This window comes from Nannospalax galili, unplaced genomic scaffold (genome assembly GCF_000622305.1).
Source record: "Nannospalax galili isolate Female #2095 unplaced genomic scaffold, S.galili_v1.0 scaffold393, whole genome shotgun sequence".
Classification (NCBI taxonomy): domain Eukaryota; kingdom Metazoa; phylum Chordata; class Mammalia; order Rodentia; family Spalacidae; genus Nannospalax; species Nannospalax galili.
In genome coordinates, this window is record NW_008333371.1 from 357,715 (window position 1) to 368,897 (window position 11,183).

The window sequence follows — 11,183 nt, forward strand, 5'->3', positions numbered from 1 at the left end:
TGGCAAGCTTTCTCCTGTTGTTTCTAATTGGCTTACTGAGTGTTTCACTTCCTTCTTCATTTCAGCCTGAGTAGTCTTCAATATTTCCAGCTCTTTTCTGAATTCATTCAGGGGTTTATCGCTCTCTTCCTTCAGTTCTTCGATTTGTTTGTGTGTTCTTTAAACTCACTGAATTCTTTTATCATGTTTATAGTTGTTCTTTTGAGTTCCATGTCCTGCATTATCTCTAGGGGGTTCTCATTGTACTCCTCTAGAGAACTATTGGTATTTGGTGGGGATATGTTATTTTGGTTTTTCATGTTATTTTTTCTCTGTGATTTTGACATGTGAATTTCTTTTGTAGTTTCTGATTCTTGTGTGAGACTCAAGCCTTCAAGTTTAGGTCTGCTTCTTTTTGTAAACTTTATGTGCCTTTGTGGCTTACTTTCTGGGCATGAAAAGCTGGTTCGCCCGGTTCTCTCTTTTGATTTTATATTGGAGTGGCCAGATTGCTTTTGTCTTCAGGAGTTCCCACAGAGGCCCAAGTCAGATGAGGATCAGATGCTCTCAGGCTTTCTCCTAAGGTCTGGATCCCTCCAGGAAAGATTTTGTCCTCAGCAATTTGGGGGCTGGACTGGCCTGGTAGCAGGGCCCAGGAAACATGCTGGTCTTGGCCAGCTGGTGGCCGTGACACTCAGAGATGCAAAGGGAGATGGGAGCAGGAAGAGGCCCCAAGGGCTCCTGGGGACTGCACTGAGGAACTGGGTTGGTCTGGATGCAAAGGATCAAGAAGCTGAGAGGTAGGCCCCAGCGTCCAGGAAAGAGGCTGGTGGGTTGTGCAGCCCAGGGAAGCAGAGGGAGGTGAGGGCGGGACCAGGCCCAGAGGGCTCCTGTGAACCGCGAGAGGTAACTGGGTTGGTCTGGATGCAAAGGAACAGGAAGCAGTGGCGGTTGCCCCAGTGTCTGGGGCACCAAGACAAGGAATGGGACAGGACCCAGGCTAGGAGGAGAGACGCACAGGGGAGATGGGAGGGTGAATGAGGCTAGGGGAGTCAAGGCTCGGTGGGCATGATCGACTTACCCCAAGAGTGGCCAACAGGTCATCAATTTTGAAATTTTTTTTTAAATTTTGTTATTTTTATTTTATGTGTATGCATGTATTGCCTGCATGTAGGTAGGTGCACCCATGTCGTGCAATGCCCACAGAGGTCAGAAGAGGCTGTCGGATCCCCTGGGTCTGGAGTTAAGGACAGTTGTTAGCTGCCATGTGGGTGCTTGGATTCGAACCCGGGTCTTGTGCAAGAACAACCAGTGTTCTTAACCACTGAGCCATCTCTCCAGCCCCAAAATTTTTTAAAAGATTATTTCATTTAGTAAACAAAGTACTTCCTCATTTAACCTTAAAATATATTAATTTAAAGTAGCCCATCTTTATATTTCACAGCTTACTCTGCCTTATCATGAACAAATGAAATTCAATGGCAATTCAATGCTTCAAATGAGAAACATTTGTGTTTTCTGCTAACTCCATGTATTTCTAGTCTCATCAGGAAGGTAAAACAAAGTTAGGTAAATATTAGGCAGTTATAGACTCCAGACATTCAGGATAACTAAATGAACCACTAACATAGTACACCAATAGGCAGTTCTATCCAAAGTGCAAAACACAACCATGAAATCAAAGAAATTCATGATGTTAGATATTTAAAGAAAAAATTAAGTTAAAGAATGTTAGCATTCAGAGTAATATAAAAATGAAGACGCTATAACATCAATTTATCAAGATACATGCAGAGTTTCCCCAAAGAGAAAGAAAATTTAACACCTTGTCACAATAACCACATAATTTAAAGAGACATTAGAAATTACTGCCTTACCTGAAATTATCTTGGTATTAATCTATAAGTAAACTTGAGAAGGAATTTTTTTATAGTTTAGAAATCTTGATGGCAACAGTTAACAAATTTCAATGTTGATTTCACATTGGATTTTTTCAATTTACTTCTGGAAAATAACCTGCAGACTACAAGAAAGAGATCAATGATGACAATTAATCTAGACAAATAAGAGATATCCAAGTGACCAAAAAATCAAGAGAAGCTCAGGTTCAAAAAGAACAAAACAACTTAAACAAGCAGATGGAAGCCACAACCTCCCCACATGCAGACAACCATGTCTTTCTCCCATCACCTGTTATTGCCATGGGAACATCTACACATGAAAAAAAAAAAAAAACAATTGCTCCTAAGAAAACACCCAGGCCCTAGTTAGTCAGTGTACCTGACTGATAGAAGTAAAAAAGGTCTCTGCTGCTCTGAAAAATATAATGTAAACCAGGAAAAGCACCTAAGACACATGAATCATGAGAAGCAAATGCTAAACTAAGGTTGGAAAGGCACGGCAGGAATTTGGAGGTATGCTATTACAATTAATGTCTACTAGAAGAAGACAGAACTTAACAATGGAGGAAAGGAAATGATTCCAGTCAGAGACAAGTATATGAGGAGGGGAGGGAGGAGGGGCAAAAGAAGACAGGGTGAGAAAACCAGGTTGAATAGACAGATCAGAAAAGACATACCAAATAACAGAAGAAAATTAGGCTGGGCAGGTAAAGTAAGCCATCTAAGATTATAGACCTTGAAAGTGAGGCAAACAAGTTTAGACTTAAATACAGCAGCAGGAAATTATCAGAAACTTTCTAAGTTTGTTTGGTTGGTTTTGCATTTTTTATTGAATTTTGGCAATTTTCATATACTATAGTCTGATGGTATTTAGAGCCCATTCCCTATCCACACCTTCTCCATATGCCCACTCAATTTAATGTACTTTCATGTATATAATATGGGCTATAGAATCTGATTTGTGTCCCCAAATGTCCTTCAGTGTGGGTCCATCCACTAAAGCCCACTAGAAACAAATTCCATTTTCTCTTGATAACCAGGTCTTTTATTCAATCTCCTTCCATACCCATGTATCTCCATATGTGATTCTTTATACCGCAGCATAACCCTGTATTCTCTTCCCATTCCTTCTTCATTTAGCATAATCTGCTAGCTCTGAGGTGCTCCCTTCATTTAACATGTATGTATATATGTATGCACATGTGTACACACACATATATATGCATACAAGCTTCAAACAGAAAATAGTTTGTCCCTTCCTAGACTTGACAACCATTGTTTTAAGCAGGGAAAGGAAGAGGCCCATTTACCAATTTTTAATAATAAACTTTTATTGAAAACTAATTCTCTATTAGATGCTATTCAAATCCATTTTCTTTCATGCTGTAAAAAATATTACTCAAAAGTATTCCATATATCCCTATACTCCTCTACTTGGGATATTTCCCTCAATTCTAAGCATTTCCAACACTTTATCTCCCTTACGAGTGTCTAATATTCTTCTATATCTCTACTAATACATTTTCCTACTTCTTTTCCCATTATTTCTTCTCCCAAATAAGGCGGGGTTTTTTTTAAAAAAAAAAAGGCATTTATTTTTTGCAATAAAAATTTCCCACTATCAATCTAAAAGATTTGGGGGGGGGCGTCTTTTTGAGACAGGGTCTCTCTGTAGCCCCAGCTGGTCTGGAATTCGCTATGTAGACCTGGCTGGCCTCAAATTCACAGAGATCCGCCTGCGTCTGCTTCCTGAGTGCTAGGATTAAAGGCATGTGCCACCACGCCCAGCAATCTAAAAGATTTTTACTGAAAACAAGATTACAAAATTTTAACAATTATATTTAGAAAGAGAAAGTGCAACACAACAAAAATGGTAATGATAGCCCTCAAAAATACAAACTATGGATACATGAGTCAATGTGTCCTCAAGTCTCCAAAGTCATGAGAACTTGAAAGAACGTTCAGTTACGCTCATCCAAAGATTCTACAACCCAAAATAATAATAAAAAGCAGAAATGATCATGGTGATGGAAGTTAACTATAAAAAGAAAAACAATAACAATAATCTAATAACAAAAATCTAAATATATTTTGTATCAACCTGTAGCCTGATGCAAAAAAAAAAAAAAAAAAAAAGACCTGTAGCCTGATGTACAAAAACATCTATCATTATGCCTTCTACTGGGAAGTAGTAATAATCATTAAGGAAAACAGACTCCAATTGCTTATTATTTAGCATTCTAAACACCCTTCCTTTACCTGTTATCACACTTGCATCTTCTTCCTGAACTGAATTTCAGATTGTTCCTTACCCATTTTCCATCTAAATTAAAAACCTGTATGAGACAGTGATACAGATAGATGACAGTGACAATCCAAGGCTTTCTGAATTTTTAAATATCAGATTCACAATTATCATAATTTGAAACATGAGAAGTAATTTTGTCCAATTCTTAGTGTTTCATCTTTCCCACAGAAACTTTAATCTTAATCTCCACATTTCTTAATTGGCTTAAACTAGAGCTCCTTAAGATGTTTCCAATTAGGAACCGCTTTCATCCAAGAAATTTTAAGCAATCCGGGTATACATACAAAGGTACACAAATTAAATATTTACTGATAATCAATAAAAGTTTATTTTAAAACTATTCTTTGTTATGCACATAATTTTGCTATTTATTAAAGATGAAAGCAAATGTACATAATAATGAAATGAATGTGCTTGCTATTTCCACACCAAGAACTGCATCATGGCGGAACAGCTGACATGGCACTATGCAGAGGAGCTTCAAAATCTTTCAAAATTGATCAAAATTTTGATTTCATAATTAACACTGCTGAGACTACTACTTCACATGAATACACAGTAAAGAATTGCAAAAGCTATAGTTAGGGCCACTTCAGAAACCACTGTCCTCATCCCAAACCAAAATTTTTTCTACAACTTTTTATGAAACCCAAATCAGTAATTCAAACATCAATTTTTAAAACCAAACATTCTAAATAAAACTTAACATAAAAAATACACTAATTTGATTTTTACATTCTAGGAAATGATGGTTGGGAAATACTAAAAGTCTTTGGTTTTCATAAACTATTACGTTTCTCTAAGAGTAGAAACCTTCATATGTACAGTAAAAACACTGTAATTCATAATGTGCAGTCTTCTGGAATCTGAGCTGTCAGACAGCATCCATCAGCACTATGTGGCATGAAGACATGAGAGGTGTGAAGTACACATGCTGTGTGTTCAGAACCAAGACTGCCACAGAATCACAACCAAGGCCGCACAGGAGTCCCATGACACAGCATGAACGAGAGCTACTAGAAACAACTCAGATCCATCACATCTTTGATTCTCAATTTTTTATTTTTTGCATATTGAAAAACCTTTTACTGTGACCAAATATTTCATGACCTTTATTGACTGAGACCCACGGTTTAAGAGGTCAGAGTTTAACTATATTCCTCAAGTGATAAAAGTACATTTCTATAGATTAGAAATATTCTGAAAAAGTATTCACAAATTCAAAATACACTTATGTCAATATAAGGAACTGAGCCAAAAAGAATAACAACTGTTTCTATGCTATTTTGTTTTGAATCTGGAAAAATTAATGACATGTAAACCTTGCTATTATTGAAAAGGTTAAGTATTTAAAAACTGGTCCACATCATATGATATTACATTGTAATCTGATCAAAACTGAAAAAATGTATTTCATGTTGAAATTCCCAAAATATTTAAGGGCTGGAGAGATGGCTCAGTGGTTAAAGCACTGGCTGTAAAATAGATCATAAATCTTTTCACCATACATATATACATACACATGCACACATGTACAAGCATATAAATGGTAACTATCTAGAGATCACAGATGCATTATTTAGCTTGACTGTGGTTCCTATTTCATTTATATATATCACAAACATCAAGTTAAATATATATAGAACTTTGACATATCAATGATAGGACGATAAAGCTGTTTAAAAAACATTCTGGGGGCTGGAAAGATGACTCAGCAGTTAAATGTCCTGTAACTGTGGTGAGTCACCTGTCCTCTTGTTCAGGGAGGCCATGGAGACCCCACCAGTTGGACTTGAACCAGTGTCCAGTCTACAAAGAGAAGGGTCAACTCAAAGGAAACATCTCCTCCATGCTTCCAAGTGAAGCCATCCATGGTCAAGCAGAACCTTTGACTTAACTTCACATAGATGGAACTGATAGAAGAAAGGAGCCAGGGGCTCCTCCCAAGCCCACGTGACCCCTGAGGAACAGATCCTCAAATGACCTTAAGAGTAAAAATAAATTGGTTTATTTGGGCAAACTGTATGGTTTTTAAACACCCAAAAGGAAGGTATAACCAAAGATTAAAGTGATCAATATATTTCTTTAAGAGTTCAAGAGGTTACACTTCCCAGACATTAGGCTTAAGTCCATATACAATGTTATTTAGAGAATTATTTCTCATTGATGATTTTGTTTCTAAGCAGAAAGTGCTGCTCAGATGTAAGACTTCAAATCTTGGTCTGTAATACTATAGAGAGCACCTGTAGCTAAGGGAGACAACCCTAATTCTAGCCACTCCAACATCTATCAAAGTGCCTGAAAACAAATCCTGAGTCCATCACTCTTGAGTCCACCCTTGGCAGACAAAAGAAAAATGAGGAGGTACCCAATAGAGGGATGCTTTTTGAAGCCCTTGTCAAGAAATTCCAATGGACTCTGTTCTGGTTTGTTTCTCCATTGCAAAATACTCTGACCACTACCAACTTGGGGAGGAAAGGGTTTATTTAGCTTACATCTCCCAGGTTACAGTTCATCAGGGAGCCGATTCCCCATTGGCAATTTGGGAAACCTCTTGTGATAGTGTGATAAGAATAGGAGGTAGGAATTGGCTAAGCAGTTAGGGTAAAAAGGCCCCAAAGAAAAGTAGCCAGTTTCTTGGCTTAAAGTCAAAATGTCCTTGGGCCTGTTAGCAACACACTCTGTTCCAAGGCCAAAAATGTCAGAAGTATTTGGGAGCTTGTATATCCCTAAAAGATTTTAGGGTTACCTCTTCAGAGGAGGAATGTTAGAGTAGCAAAAGGCCCCATTAAAAAGAAAGAAAGAGGTCTGGAGAGATGGCTCAGTGATTAAGAACACTGGTTGTTCTTGCAGAACACCTGGTTCGAATCCCAGCACCCACATGGCAGCTAACAACTGTCCGTAACTCCAGTCCCAGGGGATCCGACAGCCTCTCCTGACCTCTGCGGGCACTGAACGACACAGGTGCACTTACCTACATGCAGGCAACACATGCATACACATAAAATAAAAATAATAAAAAAATTTTTTAAATAAAGTAACAACATTTAAAAAAAAAAAAGAACGAGTACATGAAGTTATGAGAAAAAAGTGATAGGGAGATATGGGAGGAGTTGGAGGGGAGGGAGTGAATTTGATCAAAACACCTTATATGCATGTATAAAACTCTCAATAAATTTTTTTAAAGTTAAAAAATTTTTAATTAAAATAAAGAAATAAAGAAATAGATAAAAGAATACTGGTTGCTTTTGCAGATGACCCATGTTCAGTTCCCAGTGCCCATACAGTAGCTAACAATAGTTCAGCTAACTCCAGTTGCAGGAGATCCGACATCCTCTCCTGTCCTCCAGAGGCAACGCACACGTGGGTGCACTTACATACATGCAGGCAAAACATTGACACACATAAAATAAAAATAAAAATTTTAAAGAAATATTTAAGTATCCATCAGAAATATTAACGCAATTACACACCTACAACTTCTAAAGATACTTTGAAGGAATCCCTAAAGTAGCTTCTGTCACACAAAATGAATCCAGGATGCAACATGTAGTAAATGGAGGTGATTTGGGGAGGGGGGCATCCAAACACCCTACTTCAAAGTCAAAATTAGGAAGTGAAAATGTGAGATGAGGCACATCGGAATGAAAAAGGAAAGCAAAGCATGTTTACTAGACCAAAACATGCACTAACAATGTACCTACACAGAATGACTAGTCCACAGTGCAAGGTCTTACTGGTTAAAAAAAAAAAGTAGTATGGTAATCCAAACAATGTTCAGGAAAAATAAAAGTTAAAAAATAAATAAAACCAAATAGCCTACTGCACTGACTTCTTCAACCGCTACTCAACATCACTTCATTGCCTTCCCCTACCCAGGCTAATTTCATTGCTCAGCTTTAACTCTGCTGACACAAATACCCCAGACCTTGTTGGCCTTTTTACTCTGCCATATTCACCCACCAAGACTTAACATAGTTCAGAAAGACCTTAAGAAATTCAACAGATCTATGAAGGGGTACCCTGATTACCTCACCCTGCATCCCTGTTCAGCATGGAAGAAGCCAGAGTGGACTGTGTCCCAACTCCCTATCAGCAATTTGGGTAACCTCTTCAGAGGATGGTGTGATAAGAATAGGAGGAAGGAATTAGCTAGGCAGTTACAGTAAAAAAAGACCCCAAAGAAAAGTAGCCAGTTTCTTGGCCAAAGTCAAAATGCCCTTGGGCCTCTTAGCAACATGCTCTGTTCCAAAGGCCAAAACTGTCAGAAGTATTTGGGAGTTCTTATCTAATCCCTAAAATATTTTAGGGTTACCTCTTCAGAGAGGGGGGATGTTAGAATAGCAAAAAGCCCCATTTAAGGAACGAAGGGAAGGAGGGAGGGAGGGAGGGAGGGAGGGAAGGAAGAAAAGAGAGAGCACGAAGTTGTCAGAAAAAAAGTGATGGGGAGATATGGGAGGTGTTGGAAGGGAGGGAGAGGGTATGGATTTGACCAGAACACCTTATATGCATGTATGAAATTCTCAATAAAGTTTATTAATGAAAAAAAAAGAAAAAGAAATTCAACAGATCTAGGTCCAAGTCCATTAGACCTTGAGCAACCTTACCTCACTCACCATTCCAAACCTAGTTCCTTGTCAATAAGGTGGGGAGCTATTTGACTTACCTAGCTTGGATGTTGGTGGAGTACCTGAACACAATGAAAATGAATTCTGTTCCCTTCTGTTCTCTTCATGTACTGCTACCCTCTCAACGTCACTACTTTCCTGAGGTTCCTAAAAAGCCTAATGTAGTGATAACCCAATGGTTATTGTAAATTTTCTCTACACATTCAAAATCTTCAATCTAACCATAATCTCCCTCTTCCTTGCTCTCTCAAGAAGTAACCTTGGGACTGTAGAGATGGCTCGGTGGTAAAGAGAACTAGCTACTCTTGCAGAGGACCTAGGTTTAGTTCTCAGCACCTACATGGCAGTTAACAATCGTCCTTAACTCCAGTTCCAGCAGATCCAACACCCTCTTATGACTTCCATGGGTACTGCACAACATGAGGGCACTTACCTACATATAGGCAATACATTCATATACATAAAGTAAAAAGAATAATATAAAAAACATTTTTTTAAAAAAAAAAGTAACCTTCGTGCCTGTCTTATTCAAGACAGCTATCATCAAACATGGGTATATCCTCTTCAAATCAGCTACTATACAAATAATACAGTAAAGACTAAGCCACTCAACTGGAACTTAAAGGAACTTTTTAAATTATTCAATGAAGCTCTCTCTCTCTCTCTCTCTCTCTCTCTCTCTCAATTCAATAAATAGCTAAAGTGGGCTCATTTTGTTTGGAGTTCCCTATACATTCAAATTGTATTGGGCAATACATAAAAAAACACATGGCTGATGATCTTCTAGCCTCCAAGGCCTCTATCACCAAAAGCCATGTTTCAATACTAGCTCACATTGTTTATTTTATAATCCTCCAATTTCCCAACTACATCATTGCTTCTCCCATTCAACTTGTTATTCTCACTTCTGCCTAGTCTCATGCTACTCATAATTCAAGGCCAAGTTCAAGTATCAAGCATATATCAAACTCACACTTGTCCAAAACTGAAACATTACCTATCTACACCAGTATTTTCCAAAAATGTATTCCAGGGAACATGCTTAAAGGCATTACTCCATGGTCTAAGAAGCTTGTGTCTACCACGCATAACATATCTCACTCTTTCAAAGTTATATATTAGCATTTTAAAGCCTCCAAGATCGTTTAATGCAGCAACTCTGAAACTTCTGATCACAGAACATTTATTTCAGTGAAAGCCAATTAATATTTTGAGAATATTAACATTCTCTGAAGTATAATTTTGGATATTAAGGTTTTCATTTTTTGTTTATTCAATTATTTAGCTATACTTTTAAAATCTTTTATATTTATATTAGACTTACAAGTGAATGTATTTATGTGTTTCCCAAAATTGACTGGAAGCTTCTTGGGAAATTCTACAGGCAACAGATAATGCTCTTGATACTTTGGGCTGTTCAAAGGAAGTATGTTTTCCATCAGGGAAGATGTCCAAATCCACCTGGCAAGAATGTAGGTCACACTGAGTGTCGGCTGGAAAGCAGGACTTCCAGTGCCTTGTCTCAGGCCCTAAAATACCAAAATACTGACACATCTGCTCTCACTGACCCAGCCAAGGACAGAAAATGGAAGAAAAAGACATGATCCTGTTGCCCCAGCAAAGTCATTGAGAGTAATTCATGCTCAAAGAACCATTACTATGCTAAAAAGAAAATTCAATATAATATATTTTCTAAATCTAAATGTCAATTGATATTATTTCTGTAAAGTATGTTCTACGTTCCAAATTCACTCAAACCAATTTGGGAATTTGGGGGAGGGGGGAATAGGAGGAAATCTACTTATATAACCTTTCTTCTAATACTATTATGTATGTTGAGTTTTGCTCCCCTAGAGAGTAAGCTCCTTGTGAACAGAGTATGTTTTTGCATATTCTCACAGATCATTAGGGGGATGCTGGATTTACAATTCTGCTTCACTAATCGAGTTTAAAAATCAGTAGACTACCAAAAAAATTGTAACTGAAGACAGCTTGTATGAGTTAGGACACAAACTATTCAATTTCCCATTCAAATGGTTTCCTTGCATAACCCTGGAGAAGTCACTTAACCTCTCACAGTCTGGTGTATTTGTTTTTTTTTTTTATCTGCAAAGTGGTCCAAGTGAAGATTACAGAATGTCTTATACATAAAAGCATCTTGCACAGTTAGTACTCAATAAATGCTTAATATAATGCTCAGCACATAACGCTATTATATATTTAAGGTATTTTTCCTTTTTCTAATTTTTCTATTCATGCAGTTGCCAGAAGGCAGAGGCAGACGGATCTCTCTGAATTCAAGGCCAGCCTGGTCTCCACAAAAAGTTCCAGGACAGTCAGGGTTCCATAGTGAGACCCTGTCCAAAA

General features: G+C 37.7%; 1 protein-coding gene across 1 annotated transcript in view; it reads right to left on the reverse strand.

Moving 5' to 3' along the window:
- Positions 1–10,277, reverse strand: part of Ttc37 (tetratricopeptide repeat domain 37) — a gene marked incomplete in the record, with an annotated part of 120,039 nt that extends 109,762 nt beyond the window's left edge. The window contains 3 exon segments of the mRNA XM_029561059.1: positions 1,857–2,002; positions 4,140–4,216; positions 10,141–10,277.
- Between the last annotated feature and the right edge of the window lie 906 nt (positions 10,278–11,183).